Below are 25,467 nucleotides of genomic sequence, written 5' to 3'. Positions count from 1 at the left end.
AGTTGTTTGATTGTGAGCCTGCATTGTGTGGCTGGTTAGGGACCCAGGTTTATTGGAAGAAACCTTGACGAGGTACCTGGGCTTTTCCCATTTGGCCAGATGCGGTAACTAATTCTTCCATTGCTGCTTTTTATCTTAGTTGAGAGCTTGTGAGTGAGTGCTGGACTTTTTCTGTGTGTTTATATTAAAATATTTTTTTGTAATTTTCCCTGTTTGGGCCTTGCACCCAGGCCTGACTGGGGTTAACTGCCTGTGGCTCTGGTAACAGTGCAGCTTCCTGAGAGTGCTGGTTTGCACCCAGGGCTGTGCATGTTGCAGGGTCATAGGATGTGTACCCGGTCCGGCCTGAGAGTGCTGACCCCACCCCCGTGTTTTGTATATGTTTGGGGAAATTACATAAGCCTGTGCACCCTCCATTTTTTCACAGTTGCTTTTTTTCACAGTTGTTTGATTGTGAGCCTGCATTGTGTGGCTGGTTAGGGACCCAGGTTTATTGGAAGAAACCTTGACGAGGTACCTGGGCTTTTCCCATTTGGCCAGATGCGGTAACTAATTCTTCCATTGCTGCTTTTTATCTTAGTTGAGAGCTTGTGAGTGAGTGCTGGACTTTTTCTGTGTGTTTATATTAAAATATTTTTTTGTAATTTTCCCTGTTTGGGCCTTGCACCCAGGCCTGACTGGGGTTAACTGCCTGTGGCTCTGGTAACAGTGCAGCTTCCTGAGAGTGCTGGTTTGCACCCAGGGCTGTGCATGTTGCAGGGTCATAGGATGTGTACCCGGTCCGGCCTGAGAGTGCTGACCCCACCCCCGTGTTTTGTATATGTTTGGGGAAATTACATAAGCCTGTGCACCCTCCATTTTTTCACAGTTGCTTTTTTTCACAGTTGTTTGATTGTGAGCCTGCATTGTGTGGCTGGTTAGGGACCCAGGTTTATTGGAAGAAACCTTGACGAGGTACCTGGGCTTTTCCCATTTGGCCAGATGCGGTAACTAATTCTTCCATTGCTGCTTTTTATCTTAGTTGAGAGCTTGTGAGTGAGTGCTGGACTTTTTCTGTGTGTTTATATTAAAATATTTTTTTGTAATTTTCCCTGTTTGGGCCTTGCACCCAGGCCTGACTGGGGTTAACTGCCTGTGGCTCTGGTAACAGTGCAGCTTCCTGAGAGTGCTGGTTTGCACCCAGGGCTGTGCATGTTGCAGGGTCATAGGATGTGTACCCGGTCCGGCCTGAGACTGCTGACCCCACCCCTGTGTTTTGTGTATATATATATATATATATATATATATATATATATATATATATATATATTTATTTATTTTTTTAAGAAAAAAGATTTCCCACCAGCTCAAAACCCAATCTAATTGATATATCAGGGATACTGGGATTAACTTTACCATATCTATGTATCCTGTGTGAAGTTTTTGTCTTTGAGGATAATAATGGTAATAACTATGATTTTGATTGCATGTACACAGATGGCTTCATAAATGTCTTTCCCTGCATGAACTCTTAGACTATTGTGCATTTTTTTCTGCAATTGGACATCCCTGCATTTATTATCATCTGAGAAACTATAGAATTTGATTAAGCTTATTATATTTTTTGGCTTGAGGACTTTTCCCAAAGAAAATTGGTACTAGTTTCATATTTATTTTAGGTGACATTATAATAAACTAAGGTATTTATATATTATACACTACTTTTTCAATAAATGCTTTACTGACCCATGAACTTTTTGTGCGTATATTGGCTTGGACACTTTCCCATTGTGAGATCAATGATCATTATATTTGGACTTTTATATCGGTTATGCTGGTTAGGGCATAATGTTTAGCTTTTCCTTTAACTTTTTTTTTTTCAATTATATATATACACACATACACATATAGACGTATATAAAAACACACACACACACATATGTATATATATATATGCAGCCAAAAAGTAAAAAGCACTCACCGGGTCTTAAATTTAACACCAATTTAATGAAAGTGACGTTTTCGGGGTTGCAGGAAAATCGCATACAATACTTAACACATTACATTATGTTAGAAAAAATTATCGGCTAGATTTAGAGTTTTGACGGTAACGACCCGCGTAGCTAACGCTGGCTTTTTTCTGGCCGCACCTTTTAAATAAGTCTGGTATTGAGAGTTCACAGAATGGCTGCGTTAGGCTCCAAAAAGGGAGCGTACAGGCATATTTAACGCCACTGCAACTCTCGATACCAGAGTTGCTTACGGACACGGCCAGCCTCAAAAACGTGCTCGTGCACGATTCCCCCATAGAAAACAATGGGGCTGTTTGAGCTGAAAAAAACCTAACACCTGCAAAAAAGCCGCGTTCAGCTCCTAACGCAGCCCCATTGTTGTCTATGGGGAAACACTTCCTACGTCTGCACCTAACACCCTAACATGTACCCCGAGTCTAAACACCCCTAACCTTACACTTATTAACCCCTATTCTGCTGCCCCCGCTATCGCTGACACCTGCATATTATTTTTAACCCCTAATCTGCCGCTCCGTAAACCGCCGCTACTTACATTATCCCTATGTACCCCTAATCTGCTGCCCCTAACACCGCCGACCCCTATATTATATTTATTAACCCCTAATCTGCCCCCCACAACGTCGCCTCCACCTGCCTACACTTATTAACCCCTAATCTGCCGAGTGGACCGCACCGCTATTATAATAAAGTTATTAACCCCTAATCCGCCTCACTAACCCTATAATAAATAGTATTAACCCCTAATCTGCCCTCCCTAACATCGCCGACACCTAACTTCAAACATTAACCTCTAATCTGCCGACTGGAGCTCACCGCTATTCTAATTAATTTATTAACCCCTAAAGCTAAGTCTAACCCTAACACTAACACCCCCCTAAGTTAAATATAATTTAAATCTAACTAAATAAATTAACTCTTATTAAATAAATTATTCCTATTTAAAGCTAAATACTTACCTGTAAAATAAATCCTAATATAGCTACAATATAAATTATATTTATATTATAGCTATTTTAGGATTTATATTTATTTTACAGGTAACTTTGTATTTATTTTAACCAGGTACAATAGCTAAAATAGTTAAAATAATTACAAAATTACCTGTAAAATAAATCCTAACCTAAGTTACAATTAAACCTAACACTACACTATCAATAAATGAATTAAATAAAATACCTATAATTACCTACAATTAAACCTAACACTACACTATCAATACATTAATTAAATACAATATCTACAAATAAATACAATGAAATAAACTAACTAAAGCACAAAAAATAAAAAAGAACTAAGTTACAAAATATAAAAAAATATTTACAAACATCAGAAAAATATTACAACAATTTTAAACTAATTACACCTACTCTAAGCCCCCTAATAAAATAACAAAGACCCCCAAAATAAAAAATTTATTTTACTAAATTACTAAATTTTATTCTAAATTACTAAAGTTCAAAGCTCTTTTACCTTACCAGCCCTGAACAGGGCCCTTTGCGGGGCATGCCCCAAAGAATTCAGCTCTTTTGCCTGTAAAAAAAACACATACGGGGGGCGGAGCCGGCCAAGAAACAGCATGGCCGCAAATACTTAGTGCTCCGTGAAGCTAACTCCTGCCTTAACATTTAAAAGCAGTCCAAGTGACCAAAATAAAAGTTCTGGCTGAGTAGGTGTCAGGGGAAACCCACGGGCACATAACGGCACCATGTGAGAAGAGAACCAGCTTTCGGGGAAACGGATACGGCTCCTCACTTGACACCGACAGGGCCTAAACACCTAGCATCAGTGGCGCGAACCGCCATTTGTGGCAGAGCTAAAAGGAGAAGTGGTGGCGGGTTCGAGTTTACCGGACACAGCCGAAACATCATAGCGGCACAGCGGACAGATCGGTGAAGGCATCGACTGACATATATACCTCAGCACTTGCAGGACTTAGTGAGGGAAGAACGGGAGCCCGCCATCTTTGACAGACGTTCGTGTCAGCTAAGGTATAACCTCACACAGGGATAATAAGTGCTTGGGAGGTTGGCTGCCAGAGTTCCATATTTGAACTTTATTTCAAGCATGCATGGGACATAAAATAGTAGAACAGCAAGCTACAGGGGGCTGTGGCATAGATTTAATCTTATAAGCATCACAACGACATAATTACTGTTTGGTAGATACCATATTAAAACCTGCTTCTTACACAGCCCTTGCCACACTCCTGCAGCCCAATGAGAGATAGGGAGAGAATGTTATAAACATGCAGTCAGCATAATCTGCAATCTAGTAAGAAGCAGCAAAGGACAGGGAGGCTATGTGACAACTGTATCAAGAAACCCCTATACATAGAAGATGCCTTTTTAAGCATACCTTGAACAACTGTATGTGCAGGGGTTACAGATCATCCCTCAAGCTAGAGCGGAGCCTCTCACAGTATTCTGGTGTATTGCTCAAGTTATAAATCTACAGCTCTGTGAAACACAGGCAGTGCATATACATCTCAACGGATACCTTGCAATCCACCATAGTGATAAGATAGTGTCGTGAGACCCAGTGCAGGCTGCTCTAAGGACATAGCCTTATGTAGAGAGTTACTTTGAAAACAGATAATATTACTGCTGGCACAGGGTCTTACAGGCTACAACACAACACAACACTAAGCAGCTTTTGACCCAGAACAGAGACATTTCAAGCATCGACATGACGTCCAAAAGACAACAAAAAATGGACAAAGTTCAAAAACAAGTCAATCCCTCAGGTTCTAAAATGAACTCTTTCTTTAAGACAGTGGTTACACCTGGCGCCATAACACCAAGCTCTCCCACTTCCGACTTAGAAGAAGAAAGGGCTCACACGGAAGATACCCCACATGAAGCAGACTCTCCCCTTACTAGAGCAGACCTAAATGCTTTACCCTCCAAAGAGGATTTTTCAACCTTCATGCAGCAGGTTAGCCAACTAATCAGAGATGGCATGGCTGAAGTTAAGAAAGACGTCACGGAACTAGGCAACAGATTTGTACAACTTGAGGAATATGCTAAGGAGGTGTCGGAATCTACAAATTTGACCACACTGCAACTCCAGCATCAGACCACTGAGATTATACAATTGCAAAATCAAATTGAGGACCTAGACAACAGAGGTCGCAGACAGAATTTAAGGATAAGAGGGTTACCAGAAACCATCTTGCCTGCAAATCTACAACAATATCTACAAGATTTGTTTCACTTCCTGCTTGATACAGATCCCGACACGGACATAATGTTAGACAGAGCTCACAGAGCATTAAGGCCGAAACCACAACCCTCGGCACCACCTAGGGACGTTATCCTGAAGTGTCATTATTTCCAAGACAAGGAAAATATATTGGCAGCAGCAAGAAAAAAAATCACCTGTTCGTTACTTAGACACCCCTCTTCAAATATATGCAGACCTAAGTCCCCTCACCTTATCAAAACGCCGGGATGTGGGATTTCTCACAGTGCATCTGAGAAGTTTAGGAGTACCCTATCGTTGGGGCTTCCCCTTCTCTCTGAGAGCTTTAAAGGACAATAAAGAGGCTGTTTATAAAGACCTGGAGGACTTAGACACTTTCTGTACGCAATTAAATATTGCAAAACCAAGGATACCTGCAGAATCTGGCAAAGGCCAAGAAGATGGTCCAGTCCAGCATCTACCACCGAAAGCACAGAGACAAAAATGGACAACAGTCCAGAGGAAAGCGAAATCGATGGCTCTGAAACATACGTACAAAGATTCCAGCAACATCGCTCCGCTATGAAGCTACTGATAGCAGTGTTCACAGGACTCTTCTCAATATAGAGAAGACCCAAGGTTATTATTGGACATGATAAGGTATAAATAGACCATTAGTCTAAAATGGTAGCGGCAGATTGTTTGTAGAGCCTTGGCTGTCTTTATCTCTCTTTCTACCAACAGGCTTTTACTACATGATTGCAGAAACTGTTACATAAATTTTGGACATTACTTTTTGTTTTTCAATTGGCAGGAGTAGCAGCAGCAGTCGGTTTGCTGTCTCCTCCCACTTGTAGAATATGAGATTATTATATAATAGGATAGACTATATTGTTAGGTTTACTGTTCAGTTTATAGTTAGTAAGTTATTTAATATTTATGTGTTCTTTTTGTTCCATTTACAGAAATTTCTCTTAAATTGCTTAAGTTATTTCTTACAATCACAGAGCTTTTCTCAGAGTCCTCCGGGCTGGGGAGCAATACAGGCATTTCCAAAAGATGTCATCAAGTCACAAGGTAAGAATACACACCCACATTTGTTAAGACACAATGCATAGAAACATAACCATAGTTTCCCAGAACGCAAAGGGTCTCAACTCCCCCTCAAAAAGATCTATAGCCCTGAGGTGGTTTGCTAAGCAAAAAAGCTCAGTCATATTTGTTCAGGAAACCCACTTTTCAAAAACCTCGGAGCCTAAATTCTCGTCAAGGGATTTCCCAACAGGATACTTTAATTCCAACGAAAAAAAAAAAAATGGGGTGGGTATACTGTTACACCGCAGCACACCTTTTCAGCTGATCAACACAGTAGGGGACAGAGAGGGTAGAATACTCATAGTAATAGGATTGATATATAATAGACCAGTGACATTTGTCAATATTTACGCACCCAACTCAGGTAGGACACCCTTCTTTAGAAGACTGCTCTCCCTGGTCCTAGAACATAGGAAGGGTGTGTTGATTTTAGGAGGGGATCTCAATGTAACCATGGCCCCCCTCCTGGACACAACTTCCATTAATACTAGTGCAGCTCATAGACCTCCAGACTTGGTTTATAGATGTTTCCGACAACTTGGATTGATAGATATTTGGAGGGTACAGCATCCCTTGCAAAGGAATTATACATTTTACTCACACCCGTGGGCTTCATACTCGCGGCTGGATTATCTGTACATAGATCAATCCAGCTTATCCTTTGTGACAGACTCAGATATCCAACCAACCACATGGGCGGATCATTCATTGGTCTCTATTTCCATACACTGGCCAGAAACCCCAGTAAGCCCTTTCATTTGGAGGTTAGATGAATATCTCCTGAACCATCCACTAACAAATAAGGCTTTAATCACCTCAATCACAGAATACTTCCAGTTTAACATGAACACAGAGGTATCATCACTCAACATTTGGGAGGCACATAAGGCAGTGGTCCGAGGGGAGTGCATCAAACATAAAGCTTATATAAAGAAAACATACAACATGACAGTAGACTCCTTACTCTCCAGATTACGAGAACTAGAAATAGAACATAAACAACGACCAAAAGACCCTAACCTTTTAGCGCTAATAACTAAAGCCAGAGCAGACCTTAACAATATACTTACAAGGGAGGCACAGAAGTCAGCACTTAAACTAAGAAAAACTTTCTTTTACGAGGGAAACAGAGTGGGACCACTACTAGCAAGGGCTCTGAGCTCCAAAACTGGTCAAACACATGTACACAAAATACAAAAACAGTCTGGGACAGATATCCATGACAGCAAGGAAATAGCAGACAGTTTCAGGGACTTTTACGCAAGACTTTACAATCTAGAACAATTAGACACGCCGTCACATATCAGAGACATGGAACAATATATACAAACTGCCAACCTGAACCCCCTGACAGAATCTCAGAAAAGAGATCTGGACATGCCATTCACACAAAAAGAAATCCTGACAGTTATCTCCCATCTCCAAACAGGGAAAAGTCCGGGTCCAGATGGGTTCACTAACTCATACTACAAAACTTTCAAGCACATTTTGGCCCCTCACTTATTGTCCTTATTCCAGGCCATAGATAGTGACTTAAAATTTTCACCAGAAATGTTAACGGCACACATTGCGGTAATATTAAAGCCAGATAAACCACAGGATCAAATGGGTAGCTACAGACCTATCTCCTTGCTCAATTCGGACATAAAGATTTTTAGCAAACTTATAGCAAACCGTATAAACTTAGTATTGAACGATATCATACACACTGATCAGGTGGGCTTCACACCTCGCCGTGAAGCACGAGACAACACAATACGGGCATTAACACTATCGTCATATGCAAAATTTCACAACATACCGGCAGTAATAATGACAACGGATGCAGAAAAGGCGTTCGATAGGACAAATTGGCAATTCCTTAAAAAAACATTAGAAATATTTGGATTCGGCCCCAAAATGATAGATAGAGTCTGTAGCCTTTACACTTGCCCACAGGCCAGAGTAAGAGTAAATAGCATGCTATCAGACCCATTTTCGATCCAAAACGGCACGAGACAGGGGTGCCCACTGTCCCCCATCTTGTTTATATTGACTATGGAGGTACTCGCAGCTCACATACGTGCCAACAAAGATATACATGGTATAACTATAGGGCCTAACGAATTTAAAATCGCAATGTACGCGGATGATGTTCTCTTCTCTGTCACCACCCCCAATAGCACCATCCCAATGATACTCAGGGAAATTGAGAAATTTGGCACTTTTTCAAATTTTGTAATAAATCAAACTAAGTCAGAAGTACTGAACATATCACTGAGTCCACCGGAATTCCAAAAACTTTCACGGGTCTGTCCCTTGCGTCTACAGTCAGAGTCAGTCAGATATCTAGGTATCCACCTTTCCCCGAGTCCCTCAACCCTCTTCAAGAAAAACTTTGAGTCCCTATTCAACAATATATCAAGAGATCTGAACACTTGGGCCACTAAAACACTCTCATGGTGGGGTAGAATTCACTCTATTAAAATGACAATACTACCTAAAATCCTATACCTACTACAAGCCTTGCCAATCCACCTTCCCTATGGGTTCTTGACACGGGTACAAAGACAGATAAACACCTATGTATGGGGCAAGATAAAACCCAGGGTTAATAGAAGCACCCTACACAGATCTACAACTATGGGTGGGGTGGGATTACCAAGAATTGAGGAGTATTATCATGCAGTGACTCTCCAGAGAATTCTGGACTGGCATGGTTCATCATCTCATAAAGCATGGGTGTCTATTGATTCCCATATCCTACAGATTCCATTTGTGGGAGCAGTGTGTTGGGTCCCCTCGGATCTAAGACCACCACAATGCGGACAATTAAATGTACATAAACACTTCTTTAAGGAATGGGAGAAGATAAAGACCTTATATCCTCATATTTCATCCATTAGATCCCCACTGTTCCCTATAGTTCTCAACACAGAAATGGTGGGGGGTCTGGATAGGGGATTTAGAAGACTTAAGGAATGGGGATACATAATTCCATTATGTAGATTTATTGAGGAGGGGAGGTTACTGAGCAGACACAGGTTAGAGATCTCTGCAGAAGGACGATACATACACTGGCTTAAGTATGCACAACTTCAGCATTTCCTACAGACATCACCTCACAAGAAGGAGTTCCTCCGCTCTTTGACCCCCTTTGAACAGTTGTGTAACAGTGAAAAGACAATTCAGAGCCCTTTGTCAGTATCACGCCACCTTTTGCTAGAACCTCAACATACCACACTACCAAACTTCACAACTAGGTGGGCACATGACCTTCATGCGGAGATAGATAGGAAAGACTGGCACAATGTGTTCCGAAGGACTAAAAAATCCTCTACCTCCCCACAAATACTCGAAATGAACTATAAACTTTTGTCTTGTTGGTACTTGACTCCAACTAGACTGAACACAATATACCCTGACTCTTCGCGTATGTGTTGGAGGGGATGCGGGGGACAGGGATGCTTACTACATATATGGTGGGATTGTCCTGTAATTAAAAAACTATGGAAGGAAGTGGAAGTATACCTCCAAAGATTGGTGGGCGACACATTTAAATTAACAGCCAGAATAGCATTATTAAACGACACTACCCACATTACATGTAAGCTGAGATCTCTTGTAGTACAGATAGGTTTTAATGGAGTTCGTTCATTAATAGCTAGAGCATGGAAGACACCCTTCCCCCCAACTAAGGAGTCGTGGTTCGAAAGAACCAATGAACTCATGGTACTAGAAGAGTATGGGTTCCTAAAACGGAACAAGCTCTCCTTCTTCTTAGATGCCAGATGTTTATGGGAAAATTTACATTCACCATCTCAAGACACAACACACTGACAAGATCACTAAGGTTGGTAGGACTACTGATACAGGGACATGTCTGTGTCGCTCCCCCCCCCGACTCCCGGATCCAGGATGATTCATAGGAGATTCAATGATAACAGGAGAATTAGCCTGTAGGAGATATTAGGTAAGAATGATAGTTTTAATATCTATCAGTGAATGGTTTTAGACTGGAACGCAAGTTAATAGTTAAAATTGACTTTGTAATCTTTGCAGACTTAAGAGTTTACAACTATGCTGTACAATGATTGTTTGATATTTTTTTGTAAACTGAAAACATAATAAATAAAAAAAAAAAAAAAACACATACAATACCCCCCCCCAACATTACAACCCACCACCCACATACCCCTAATCTAACCCAAACCCCCTTAAATAAACCTAACACTAAGCCCCTGAAGATCTTCCAACCTTATCTTCACCATACCAGGTTCACCGATCGATCCAGAAGAGCTCCTCCGATGTCCTGATCCAAGCCCAAGCGGGGGGCTGAAGATGTCCATGATCCGGCTGAAGTCATCATCCAAGCGGGAGCTGAAGAGGTCCATGACTTCAGCCGCATCATGGACATCTTCAGCCCCCCGCTTGGGCTTGGATCAGGACATCGGAGGAGCTCTTCTGGATCGATCGGTGAACCTGGTATGGTGAGGATAAGGTAGGAAGATCTTCAGGGGCTTAGTGTTAGGTTTATTTAAGGGGGGTTTGGGTTAGATTAGGAGTATGTGGGTGGTGGGTTGTAATGTTGGGGGGGTATTGTATGTGTTTTTTTTACAGGCAAAAGAGCTGAATTCTTTGGGGCATGCCCCGCAAAGGGCCCTGTTCAGGGCTGGTAAGGTAAAAGAGCTTTGAACTTTAGTAATTTAGAATAGGGTAGGGCATTTTTTTTATTTTGGGGGTCTTTGTTATTTTGTTAGGGGGCTTAGAGTAGGTGTAATTAGTTTAAAATTGTTGTAATATTTTTCTGATGTTTGTAAATATTTTTTGTAACTTAGTTCTTTTTTATTTTTTGTACTTTAGTTAGTTTATTTCATTGTATTTATTTGTAGATATTGTATTTAATTAATGTATTGATAGTGTAGTGTTAGGTTTAATTGTAGGTAATTGTAGGTATTTTATTTAATTCATTTATTGATAGTGTAGTGTTAGGTTTAATTGTAACTTAGGTTAGGATTTATTTTACAGGTAATTTTGTAATTATTTTAACTATTTTAGCTATTGTACCTGGTTAAAATAAATACAAAGTTACCTGTAAAATAAATATAAATCCTAAAATAGCTATAATATAAATATAATTTATATTGTAGCTATATTAGGATTTATTTTACAGGTAAGTATTTAGCTTTAAATAGGAATAATTTATTTAATAAGAGTTAATTTATTTAGTTAGATTTAAATTATATTTAACTTAGGGGGGTGTTAGTGTTAGGGTTAGACTTAGCTTTAGGGGTTAATAAATTTATTAGAATAGCGGTGAGCTCCAGTCGGCAGATTAGGGGTTAATGTTTGAAGTTAGGTGTCGGCAATGTTAGGGAGGGCAAATTAGGGGTTAATACTATTTATTATAGGGTTAGTGAGGCGGATTAGGGGTTAATAACTTTATTATAATAGCGGTGCGGTCCGCTCGGCAGATTAGGGGTTAATAAGTGTAGGCAGGTGGAGGCGACGTTGTGGGGGGCAGATTTGGGGTTAATAAATATAATATAGGGGTCGGCGGTGTTAGGGGCAGCAGATTAGGGGTACATAAGAATAACGTAAGTAGCGGCGCTTTGCGGTCGGCAGATTAGGGGTTAATTATTGTAGGTAGCTGGCGGCGACGTTGTGGGGGGCAGGTTAGGGGTTAATAAATATAATATAGGGGTCGGCGGTGTTAGGGGCAGCAGATTAGGGGTACATAAGAATAACGTAAGTAGCGGCGCTTTGCGGTCGGCAGATTAGGGGTTAATTATTGTAGGTAGCTGGCGGCGACGTTGTGGGGGGCAGGTTAGGGGTTAATAAATATAATATAGGGGTCGGCGGTGTTAGGGGCAGAAGATTAGGGGTACATAAGGATAACGTAGGTGGCGGTCGGCAGATTAGGGGTTAAAAAAATTTAATCGAGTGGCGGCGATGTGGGGGGACCTCGGTTTAGGGGTACATAGGTAGTTTATGGGTGTTAGTGTACTTTAGAGCACAGTAGTTAAGAGCTTTATAAACCAGCGTTAGCCCAGAAAGCTCTTAACTACTGACTTTTTTCTGCGGCTGGAGTTTTGTCGTTAGATTTCTAACGCTCACTTCAGACACGACTCTAAATACCAGAGTTAGAAAGATCCCATTGAAAAGATAGGATACGCAATTGACGTAAGGGGATCTGCGGTATGGAAAAGTCGTGGCTGAAAAGTGAGCGTTAGACCCTTTCCTGACTGACTCCAAATACCGGCGGTAGCCTAAAACCAGCGTTAGGAGCCTCTAACGCTGGTTTTCACGGCTACCGCCAAACTCTAAATCTAGGCCTATGTTAGAAAAAACTTTTTTACAACATAAGGCTTCTATTATTACTCTGCAGCCCTATCGATATTTGCATGTAGTAGACATGGTAGTGCTTTCCAATTTTTTCTAACTAAGGCCTAGATTTAGAGTTTGGCGGTAGCCGTGAAAACCAGCGTTAGAGGCTCCTAACGCTGGTTTTAGGCTACTGCCGGTATTTGGAGTCAGTCAGGAAAGGGTCTAACGCTCACTTTTCAGCCGCGACTTTTCCATACCGCAGATCCCCTTACGTAAATTACGTATCCTATCTTTTCAATGGGATCTTCCTAACGCCGGTATTTAGAGTCGTTTCTGAAGTGAGCGTTAGAGCTCTAACGACAAAACTCCAGCCGCAGAAAAAAAGCAGGAGTTAAGAGCTTTCTGGGCTAACGCCGGTTCATAAAGCTCTTAACTACTGTACCCTAAAGTACACTAACACCCATAAACTACCTATGTACCCCTAAACTGAGGTCCCCCCACATCGCCGCAACTCAATTAAATTTTTTTAACCCCTAATCTGCCGACCGCCACCTACGTTATACTTATGTACCCCTAATCTGCTGCCCCTAACACCGCCGACCCCTATATTATATTTATTAACCCCTAATCTGCCCCCCTCAACGTCGCCGACACCTGCCTACACTTATTAACCCCTAATCTGCCGAGCGGACCTGAGCGCTACTATAATAAAGTTATTAACCCCTAATCCGCCTCACTAACCCTATCATAAATAGTATTAACCCCTAATCTGCCCTCCCTAACATCGCCGATACCTAACTTCAATTATTAACCCCTAATCTGACGACCGGAGCTCACCGCTACTATAATAAATGGATTAACCCCTAAAGCTAAGTCTAACCCTAACACTAACACCCCCCTAACTTAAATATAATTTACATCTAACGAAATTAATTAACTCTTATTAAATAAATTATTCCTATTTAAAGATAAATACTTACCTGTAAAATAAATCCTAATATAGCTACAATATAAATTATAATTACATTGTAGCTATTTTAGGATTAATATTTATTTTACAGGCAACTTTGTAATTATTTTAACCAGGTACAATAGCTATTAAATAGTTAAGAACTATTTAATAGTTACCTAGTTAAAATAATAACAAAATTACCTGTAAAATAAATCCTAACCTAAGTTATAATTAAACCTAACACTACCCTATCAATAAATTAATTAAATAAAATACCTACAATTACCTACAATAAAACCTAACACTACACTATCAATAAATAAATTAAATACAATTGCTACAAATAACTACAATTACATAAACTAACTAAAGTACAAAAAATAAAAAAGAACTAAGTTACAAAAAATAAAAAAGAACTAAGTTACAAAAAATAAAAAAATATTTACAAACATAAGAAAAATATTACAACAATTTTAAACTAATTACACCTACTCTAAGCCCCCTAACAAAATAACAAAGCCCCCCAAAATAAAAAAATGCCCTACCCTATTCTAAATTAATAGAGTTAAAAGCTCTTTTACCTTACCAGCCCTGAACAGGGCCCTTTGCGGGGCATGCCCCAAGAAAAACCCCAATACCCCCCCCCCAACATTACAACCCACCACCCACATACCCCTAATCTAACCCAAACCCCCCTTAAATAAACCTAACACTAAGCCCCTGAAGATCTTCCTACCTTGTCTTCACCTCAACAGGTATCACCGATCCGTCCTGGCATCCGGTGCTGAAGAGGTCCAGAAGAGGCTCCAAAGTCTTCCTCCTATCCGGCAAGAAGAGGACATCCGGACCGGCAAACATCTTCATCCAAGCGGCATCTTCGATCTTCTTCCATCCGGTGCGGAGCGGGTCCATGTTGAAGCAGCCGACGCGGATCCATCCTCTTCTTTCTGCGTCTCCCGACGAATGACGGTTCCTTTAAGGAACGTCATCCAAGATGGCGTCCCTCGAATTCCGATTGGCTGATAGGATTCTATCAGCCAATCGGAATTAAGGTAGGAATATTCTGATTGGCTGATGGAATCAGCCAATCAGAATCAAGTTCAATCCGATTGGCTGATCCAATCAGCCAATCAGATTGAGCTCGCATTCTATTGGCTGATCAGCTCAAACAGCCCCATTGTTTCCTATGGGAGAATCGTGCACGAGCACGTTTTTGAGGCTGTCCGCGTCCGTAAGCAACTCTGGTATCGAGAGTTGCATTTGCGGTAAAAATGCTCTACGCTCCTTTTTTGGAGCCTAACGCAGCATTTTTTTGGACTCTCGATACCAGAGTTAAATTTATGGTGCGGCCAGAAAAAAGCCCGCGTAGCGTTAACAACCCATCTACCGCCAAACTCCAAATCTAGGCCATAATTTTTCTAACATAAGGTAATGTGTTAAGTATTGTATGCATTTTTCCTGCCTGCACGCTTTTGCTATATTGTATTACTTTGTTTTTAATCTCACTTAGATCTGTCGCACGGCGTCCGGTTGTCACGGCAACTGATGACGTAGACACGTACTACGTGGTTGTTGGACTTCCGGAACGCCGCCGACAGTGCCGCACTTGGGAGCTGGGTCTGGTTAAAAGGGGTGAGTTTGTGCATTTGTCTGTAAATATTGTCTGAGGACGGGGGCAACCCCGAAACGTCACTTTCATTAAATTGGTGTTGAATTTAAGACTAGGTGAGTGCTTTTTACTTTTTGGCTGCATGTACTTGCTTTTTAAAGCACCCCGGGCTGTATGTAAAACATATCTTTGTCACTGTGAGCGCTATACCGGCTTGGATGAATATATATATATATATATATATATATATACAGACATACACATATAGGCATAAATAAATACACACACATGTGTATATATATATATATATATATATATATATATATATATATGTATAAAGCAATCATAAAGAAGCACACATGGAACCGCTTCATAACCAAATATGTTTCTTTTATATACAGAAACGTTAAAAAGTGATGACCCAATAGATGGCTTCTCACTTGACACAGCCTAAATCCTATGAAGTAAGTACAGCATGCAGTCACTCAGTATCCTGGAAAGGTACAGATGAACAAAGGCTGCAGTCTTAGAAAGATCCAAATATCAAGTCTCTAATTCTAAAATAAGGATACATATAGGGTAATCGAGTGTTGATGAGAGTATTTACAACTAATGACTAATAGTTACAAAATGTAACAGAATAGCTAATAATGTTGCCAAACAAACCGCTATTCGCGTTGGTGTATATTCAAACACCATGATGTAAGATGGACTTAAACTTATGCGTTTCATGGAAATGTCCGCTTTGTTAGATGCTTTCTGATTGCCCACCTGTTCTGTCAATTTTATATTGCTCTCTACTTATGAGATCACTCCCACCTTAAAATGTCACTGATGTCTGACTGCTCCCAATAGCTTAAGACTTCAGGTAAAATCTGAATTTGGAGCTGGAACCAGTTGTTCAGGTTATTGTTATCAGGAACTCAGAAGAATAATCTGTAGACAAGTCAAATGTCAGAACCCGAGATTCATTCCAAAACCAGGTGTATTGTCATGTTCTGTACTGTCTCTTTAAATATTTACGGCTAGATTTAGAGTTCGGCGGTAAAAGGGCTGTTAACGCTCCGCGGGTTTTTTTCTGGCCGCACCATAAATTTAACTCTGGTATCGAGAGTTCAAACAAATGCTGCGTTAGGCTCCAAAAAAGGAGCGTAGAGCATTTTTACCGCAAATGCAACTCTCGATACCAGAGTTGCTTACGGACGCGGCCGGCATCAAAAACGTGCTCGTGCACGATTCTCCCATAGGAAACAATGGGGCTGTTTGAGCTGAAAAAAAACCTAACACCTGCAAAAAAGCAGCGTTCAGCTCCTAACGCAGCCCCATTGTTTCCTATGGGGAAACACCTCCTAAGTCTGCACCTAACACTCTAACATGTACCCCGAGTCTAAACACCCCTAACCTTACACTTATTAACCCCTAATCTGCCGCCCCCGCTATCGCTGACCCCTGCATTACACTTTTAACCCCTAATCTGCCGCTCCGTAAACCGCCGCCACCTACGTTATCCCTATGTACCCCTAATCTGCTGCCCTAACATCGCCGACCCCTATGTTATATTTATTAACCCCTAATCTGCCCCCCACAACGTCGCCGACACCTACCTACACTTATTAACCCCTAATCTGCCGAGCGGACCTGAGCGCTACTATAATAAAGTTATTAACCCCTAATCCGCCTCACTAACCCTATCATAAATAGTATTAACCCCTAATCTGCCCTCCCTAACATCGCCGACACCTACCTTCAATTATTAACCCCTAATCTTCCGACCGGAGCTCACCGCTATTCTAATAAATGTATTAACCCCTAAAGCTAAGTCTAACCCTAACACTAACACCCCCCTAAGTTAAATATAATTTTTATCTAACGAAATAAATTAACTCTTATTAAATAAATAATTCCTATTTAAAGCTAAATACTTACCTGTAAAATAAATCCTAATATAGCTACAATATAAATTATAATTATATTATACCTATTTTAGGATTAATATATATTTTACAGGCAACTTTGTAATTATTTTAACCAGGTACAATAGCTATTAAATAGTTAAGAACTATTTAATAGTTACCTAGTTAAAATAATTACAAATTTACCTGTAAAATAAATCCTAACCTAAGATATAATTAAACCTAACACTACCCTATCAATAAAATAATTAAATAAACTACCTACAATTACCTACAATTAACCTAACAATACACTATCAATAAATTAATTAAACACAATTGCTACAAATAAATACAATTAAATAAACTATCTAAAGTACAAAAAATAAAAAAGAACTAAGTTACAGAAAATAATAAAATATTTACAAACATAAGAAAAATATTACAACAATTTTAAACTAATTACACCTACTCTAAGCCCCCTAATAAAATAACAAAGCCCCCCAAAATAAAAAATTCCCTACCCTATTCTAAAATACAAATATTACAAGCTCTTTTACCTTACCAGCCCTGAACAGGGCCCTTTGCGGGGCATGCCCCAAGAATTTCAGCTCTTTTGCCTGTAAAAAAAAACATACTATACCCCCCCCCCAACATTACAACCCACCACCCACATACCCCTAATCTAACCCAAACCCCCCTTAAATAAACCTAACACTACCCCCCTGATGATCTTCCTACCTTGTCTTCACCATGCCAGGTTCACCGATCCGTCCTGGCTCCAAGATCTTCATCCAAGCCAAGCGGGGGCTAGACATCCACTGAAGAAGTCCAGAAGAGGGTCCAAAGTCTTCCTCCTATCCGGCAAGAAGAGGACATCCGGACCGGCAAACATCTTCTCCAAGCGGCATCTTCTATCTTCTTCCATCCGATGACGACCGGCTCCATCTTGAAGACCTCCAGCGCGGATCCATCCTCTTCTTCCGACGACTAGACGACGAATGACGGTTCCTTTAAGGGACGTCATCCAAGATGGCGTCCCTCGAATTCCGATTGGCTGATAGGATTCTATCAGCCAATCGGAATTAAGGTAGGAATTTTCTGATTGGCTGATGGAATCAGCCAATCAGAATATAGTTCAATCCGATTGGCTGATCCAATCAGCCAATCAGATTGAGCTCGCATTCTATTGGCTGTTCCGATCAGCCAATAGAATGCGAGCTCAATCTGATTGGCTGATTGGATCAGCCAATCGGATTGAACTTGATTCTGATTGGCTGATTCCATCAGCCAATCAGAAAATTCCTACCTTAATTCCGATTGGCTGATAGAATCCTATCAGCCAATCGGAATTCGAGGGACGCCATCTTGGATGACGTCCCTTAAAGGAACCGTCATTCGTCGTCTAGTCGTCGGAAGAAGAGGATGGATCCGCGCTGGAGGTCTTCAAGATGGAGCCGGTCGTCATCGGATGGAAGAAGATAGAAGATGCCGCTTGGAGAAGATGTTTGCCGGTCCGGATGTCCTCTTCTTGCCGGATAGGAGGAAGACTTTGGACCCTCTTCTGGACTTCTTCAGTGGATGTCTAGCCCCCGCTTGGCTTGGATGAAGATCTTGGAGCCAGGACGGATCGGTGAACCTGGCATGGTGAAGACAAGGTAGGAAGATCTTCAGGGGGGTAGTGTTAGGTTTATTTAAGGGGGGTTTGGGTTAGATTAGGGGTATGTGGGTGGTGGGTTGTAATGTTGGGGGGGGGGTATAGTATGTTTTTTTTACAGGCAAAAGAGCTGAAATTCTTGGGGCATGCCCCGCAAAGGGCCCTGTTCAGGGCTGGTAAGGTAAAAGAGCTTGTAATATTTGTATTTTAGAATAGGGTAGGGAATTTTTTATTTTGGGGGGCTTTGTTATTTTATTAGGGGGCTTAGAGTAGGTGTAATTAGTTTAAAATTGTTGTAATATTTTTCTTATGTTTGTAAATATTTTATTATTTTCTGTAACTTAGTTCTTTTTTATTTTTTGTACTTTAGATAGTTTATTTAATTTTATTTATTTGTAGCAATTGTGTTTAATTAATGTATTGATAGTGTAGTGTTAGGTTAATTGTAGGTAATTGTAGGTAGTTTATTTAATTATTTTATTGATAGGGTAGTGTTAGGTTTAATTATATCTTAGGTTAGGATTTATTTTACAGGTAAATTTGTAATTATTTTAACTAGGTAACTATTAAATAGTTCTTAACTATTTAATAGCTATTGTACCTGGTTAAAATAATTACAAAGTTGCCTGTAAAATAAATATTAATCCTAAAATAGCTATAATATAATTATAATTTATATTGTAGCTATATTAGGATGTATTTTACAGGTAAGTATTTAGCTTTAAATAGGAATTATTTATTTAATAAGAGTTAATTTATTTCGTTAGATAAAAATTATATTTAACTTAGGGGGGTGTTAGTGTTAGGGTTAGACTTAGCTTTAGGGGTTAATACATTTATTAGAATAGCGGTGAGCTCCGGTCGGCAGATTAGGGGTTAATAATTGAAGTTAGGTGTCGGCGATGTTAGGGAGGGCAGATTAGGGGTTAATACTATTTATGATAGGGTTAGTGAGGCGGATTAGGGGTTAATAACTTTATTATAGTAGCGCTCAGGTCCGCTCGGCAGATTAGGGGTTAATAAGTGTAGGTAGGTGTCGGCGACGTTGTGGGGGGCAGATTAGGGGTTAATAAATATAACATAGGGGTCGGCGATGTTAGGGGTAGCAGATTAGGGGTACATAGGGATAACGTAGGTGGCGGCGATTTGCGGTCGGAAGATTAGGGGTTAATTATTTTAAGTAGCTTGCGGCGACGTTGTGGGGGGCAAGTTAGGGGTTAATAGATATAATACAGGGGTCGGCGGTGTTAGGGGCAGCAGATTAGGGGTACATAAGTATAACGTAGGTGGCGGTCGGCAGATTAGGGGTTAAAAATTTTAATCGAGTGGCGGCGATGTGGGGGGACCTCGGTTTAGGGGTACATAGGTAGTTTATGGGTGTTAGTGTACTTTAGGGTACAGTAGTTAAGAGCTTTATAAACCGGCGTTAGCCAGAAAGCTCTTAACTCCTGCTATTTTCAGGCGGCTGGAATCTTGTCGTTAGAGCTCTAACGCTCACTGCAGAAACGACTCTAAATACCAGCGTTAGAAAGATCCCATTGAAAAGATAGGCTACGCAAATGGCGTAGGGGGATCTGCGGTATGGAAAAGTCGCGGCTGAAAAGTGAGCGTTAGACCCTTTAATCACTGACTCCAAATACCAGCGGGCGCCCAAAACCAGCGTTAGGAGCCTCTAACGCTGGTTTTGACGGCTACCGCCGAACTCTAAATCTAGGCCTCAGTTACTTCAAGTTGTGCTGTACTACTTCTTTAAATAATTATCTGCTACAAGCTGGGCTTCTTTAAAAGGAGGCTGTCTGCCTTTTCCAAATTGCTTGGAAATTTGTACCCTGAAGGTTTCCTGGCCTAGTTCGTCATAGCTGAATTGAAGCTATTTCTTGGCAACTTGAATAATACTTTTGATCTTTTTGTTTTTCACTTTTGGATACTGTTGCTTTCAGTCTCTTGCAGCTTATTTGGTTCCGGAGTTACAGATATTCTGTTTAACATCAGCTGTTCATTGCCGGACCTCCTGACATCACAGCCTCATTCTGGTGCTGACAGTTTGATGCAACTCTACCTCTCTGTTTTTTGCCAAACTGAAGCTCAGCTCCTCTGCAGAGATCATTCAGCTTTCCGGACCCTCTAAGCTGTCAACAATAGGACTGACTGAGTAAGTAAAATTAAAGGGACACTGAGCCCAAATTTTTTCTTTTGTAATTCAGAAAGAGCATGCAATTTTAAGCAACTTTCTAATTTACTCCTATTATCATTTTTTCTTCATTCTCTTGCTATCATTATTTGAAAAAGAAGGCATCTAAGCTTTTTTGGTTTCAGTACTCTGGACAGCACTTTTTTATTGGTGGATGAATTTATCCACCAATCAGCAAGGACAACCCAGGTTGTTCACCAAAAATGGGCCGGCATCTAAACTTACATTCTTGCATTTCAAATAAAGATACCAAGAGAATGAAGAAAATTTGATAATAGGAATAAATTAGAAAGTTGCTTAAAATTTCATGCTCTATCTGAATCACGAAAGAAACATTTTGGTACAGTGTCCCTTTAACTCTCTTATCGGATTAACCTCCTTTTCTCTAGTAAGTGTTTCTGAAAAACTTTTATCGCTAGCTTTCAAAGCTCATGTAACTGGCTCTGTAAAATCACTATTGAATCCCAGCATTATGCTCTCTTTTTTGTGTGAAGGACTTCCATAATCTCTTTTGTATGCATACATATCAATCTGGAAATAATTTTTGGTTAGCCATTTCCTATTCATCCTGAACTGGTTATATCTATATATTTGTATCATATTCAGTAGTAATTATTCCTTGGTGTTAAAGATAAAACCTTTTAGGAGTAGTTATCTGTATAACAACTGCATCCTGTAGCATTTAGCAATTACAGAAATGAATTGTTTAAGCTACAAATGCTACAATTTGTATATTCAGTGTTAAACCTTTTTTCATTTTCTACACATAGATCAATTTTTAAAAAATCTGACATGTAAAAACACACAGCTCCAGAGTTCAGTAGCCAGAGCATTAGTCCAGTAAATACTGTTGATAACAGGTACATTTTGGTCATCATGGAAACAATAACCAAGCTTATATAATATATCATTAAAGTGATTGTAAAGTTTACCTATTTACTGCCTAGTATATAACATTATTATTAAAAACAGGAGCACTTTCATTGTTTACATTTTTTTAAGATGCTTCATTTGTAAAATAATTACCTTTTAGTGATGGTAAACCCTGCGCTGTTCCTCCGCCCACATCTCATACTTTATTTAGCTGATCAATGATGATGAATCTGGTTCATACAATCGTTGCATGCCCCACGAACTGGATGCCAAGTGGGGCACCCAACAATTGGATGAAACCGGATTTGTCATCGATCAGCTAAATAAAGTATGGGATGCTGCCGCCCACCGGGAAATGCCAGATTGTTATTTATATATTCACCATATAACCCATGGTTCCCTTTCACAGAATTAAAATTATTATCCTTAGTGTTTTCGGGAGAAAATAGTGTGCCCCTCTGTCTAGACACTAGACACTGTTCAAATTAGGCAACTAAAATGATACATGTCTAGGAAATAAAACTTTGTGACCTTAGTATGTCTAGCTTAGGGGAGAAAAGAATAGGTGTCATATACACTACTGTTACTTTAAGGAGAATGCTCTCTATCAGATATACTACTGTTGCTTTAAGGATACTCCTCCATCTAAACAGCCTATTTAAATCAAGCCTCTCCATCCATTGCTTGATTATTTGCTTGCTGCCTAGAGGTTACTCCTCAGTAATTCTAATAATTTAGCCTTTTGAACTCTTTTGCCTATCCCTGTAGATTTTTGTTCAGTCCTGCTCAGCCTCTGTTAGGAAATATACATTTTCAAGAGTCACAGAAATTCCAAGTCCTGCTTTATTTATGTAAACAGCTTCCTCTCAGCTGAAATTACCTCAATCATCTGTTGTTCACCAGCTGTATAGCAGTGAGGTCACGCTCCACTCTCCAGCATTTCTCTTCTCAGCTCAACTTGTCAGGAACACACGGAGCTCCTTCTGGCTGCATGCCTAAACCTGCAGCTGCAACTTGTGAGAACTGCTCCTCAATTCCTACTCGCTCCGGTACCGGTAAGCTTGCTAGCTACAGCCATGTCATTTGGAAAATCTCACTCATGCTTATAAAATCTTATATCTGTTTGTCATTTGTTGCTCAGATCTAGGGCTCCATGTACTAAGCCGTCAATTCATCCGTCATTTTAGACGCGGCTAAACTCGCCGTTACTCGCCGCGGGCGAAATGGTGTCCGCTGTAGCTATGTACTAATAATCCCACAATAAATAGACACGTCTAGCCCGCCGCGAGCAGTGGCGGAATATTGATAAATTTGACGCCTCGCTCGCCGCGAATAAGCTGATGTACTTAACTTTCAGTTCAATTGTCTGGCCAATTGTTAACACGTGACATGTAAGGTGTCATGAACGTCATAGTAGTCGCGGGAATAGAATTTTGCTCCTATAAATGGACAACTTTTCTAAACAACTGTATTATTGTTCCAAAATTTTTGGAGAGTAATTACAGAGCGCTCGTTTTTGTGATCTTTATTTACAATTTCGATATGGCTTCATCTGGATCTGAAACCGCTTCAAAATCCAAGAATCCTCACTTTTCTCATCAGCAAAACGTCGTTTTGATTGACATGATTATTGACTCTTATGATTATTTGTTTGGATGTCGTGTCAAACAGACAAATTTTTCTAGAAGGAAGCAGATCTGGCAAAGGATCAGCGACGCTGTTAGTGCCCAGGGTCCAGGAAAAAAGGATGTCGATCAGCTGAAGAAGCGTTACAACGACATTAAACGCTTCGCCAAAGCTAAATTGGCCAGAGAAAAAAATTTGGCACGTGCTACTGGAGGTGGACCAGCATATGTGGCAGACCTCAATGATTATGAGCAGAAGCTTGTTCAGCGTCTGGGACCAGAGATCATCACTGGCATAACCGATGATTGTGACAGTGATTTAAGAGGTAAATGTACAACATAGTTGACGTAAATGTTTTTTTTTAAGTTATGATAGGTCATTGTCTCCAATATATATTTCTTTAAAATAACATTATCTGACTTCTTACGCTTCAGTATCCTATATGCCATCTAGGCCCCAAATACTGTAATCATTTATGTCGCATATATGTATAAGGGATTGTACAAGCCATTTAGGCCCGAAATACTGTAATAATTTATCTCGCATATATGTATAAGGGATTGTACAAGCCATTTAGGCCCCAAATACTGTAATCATTTATGTCGCATATATGTATAAGGGATTGTACAAGCCATTTAGGCCCCAAATACTGTAATCATTTATGTCGCATATATGTATAAGGGATTGTACAATAATAGTATTGTTATACTGCCTTTTTTTTAATGGTCTAACGGAACTAAAGATTTGTTGATTATTAATATAGTGATCCCTAAAGATAACACCCATGTGTTTATTTTCAAACCAGTATTGCATAGAAACCTTAAAGAGATAATGACAATAGAAATAATGTAATTTGAAACTATTAAAATAATAGTATGTCCGACATTAATCATGAGACTAACCCCAGATCACATGCCTTCTTAAATTTCTGATCTATTGACTTCCATGTTGCGTTATTTGACTATAGAATATTATTGTTAACATCTTTCCAAATTGTTCTCCGCTTTATAAACATACTTTTTTCAGATATAGCTATGCACATAGTTGACGCAGTCACATGAACCATCTATGTGCATCAACCAATGATCATTTACTGTGCCTGTATAGATTTGCTTTTCCTCAAAGTATAAAAATCCAATGAATGCAAAAACATAATACATTTAAATATTTTTTAAAAAGCATTTTCTTATGCAATTTGTAAAGGTAATTATATTTGTTCATGTCCCTTTAAAGGGCCACTAAACCCAAAATCTTTTATTAATGATTCGGATAGAGAATTGAAATTTAAACAACATATTACTTCCATTATTTCTTTGGCTTCATTTTCTAGATATTCTTAGTTGAAGAAAAATAAATACACATGTTGAGCCAATCACACGAGGCTTCTTTGTGCATCAATCAAATGCTTTTCAACAAAGAATATCAAGAGAATAAAACAAATTAGATAATATAAGTAAATTATAAAGATGTTTATAACTGCATTCTCTTTCCAAATCATAAAAAAAGGTGGTTGGCATGTCCCTTTAATGATTGAGCCTGCATTCACTGCTGTAATTATTATTATTATTATTATTAACACTTTTAGCTTTCAGTTTCAACTAGAAATAAAAATAAACCTAATTTTTTTTTTTTTTTAAAGCGATGCCAACAACAGCAGAGCCTGTGAGGAGTAACGAAGTGCCCACTTGTTCTACTTCTTCTTCTGCGGTTTCAAGACCACCCAGTGCAGCTGTTTCTAGACCTTCGGCCAGTTTTACACATGGACAATTAATACGCTCATCATCTAATGTTACACACACAACTTCCTCGGCGGACACACTTCCTGATCTAAGGACCAGCACTCCACAAACTGGTGTTGGTAGATCAACTGGTAAGTACTTTACAAATGAATAATTTCAATGTTGTGTGTTTTATCTCTTTTATCTCTCAATTTTTTTTTTTTTTTTTAAATGTCAAATGTCATTATTGACATATTCTATTTCGAGATCTTTTACAGATGGAATGTAATTTGAAGTTCAAATAGCAATGATCATAGATTTTCATGAAAGGGACACTGTACAAATTTTTTTAAATG

At 39.7% G+C, this 25,467-nt stretch overlaps 1 protein-coding gene across 1 annotated transcript in view; it reads right to left on the bottom strand.

The window, feature by feature from the left end:
* Window positions 1-25,467, bottom strand: part of LOC128661433 (patched domain-containing protein 3-like) — a 78,731-nt gene that overhangs the window by 31,182 nt on the left and 22,082 nt on the right. The window lies entirely within an intron of this gene.

This window comes from Bombina bombina, chromosome 5 (genome assembly GCF_027579735.1).
Source record: "Bombina bombina isolate aBomBom1 chromosome 5, aBomBom1.pri, whole genome shotgun sequence".
NCBI lineage: Eukaryota > Metazoa > Chordata > Amphibia > Anura > Bombinatoridae > Bombina > Bombina bombina.
Note: the sequence above shows the minus strand (reverse complement) of the source record. Positions and strands in the feature narration are given on the sequence as shown.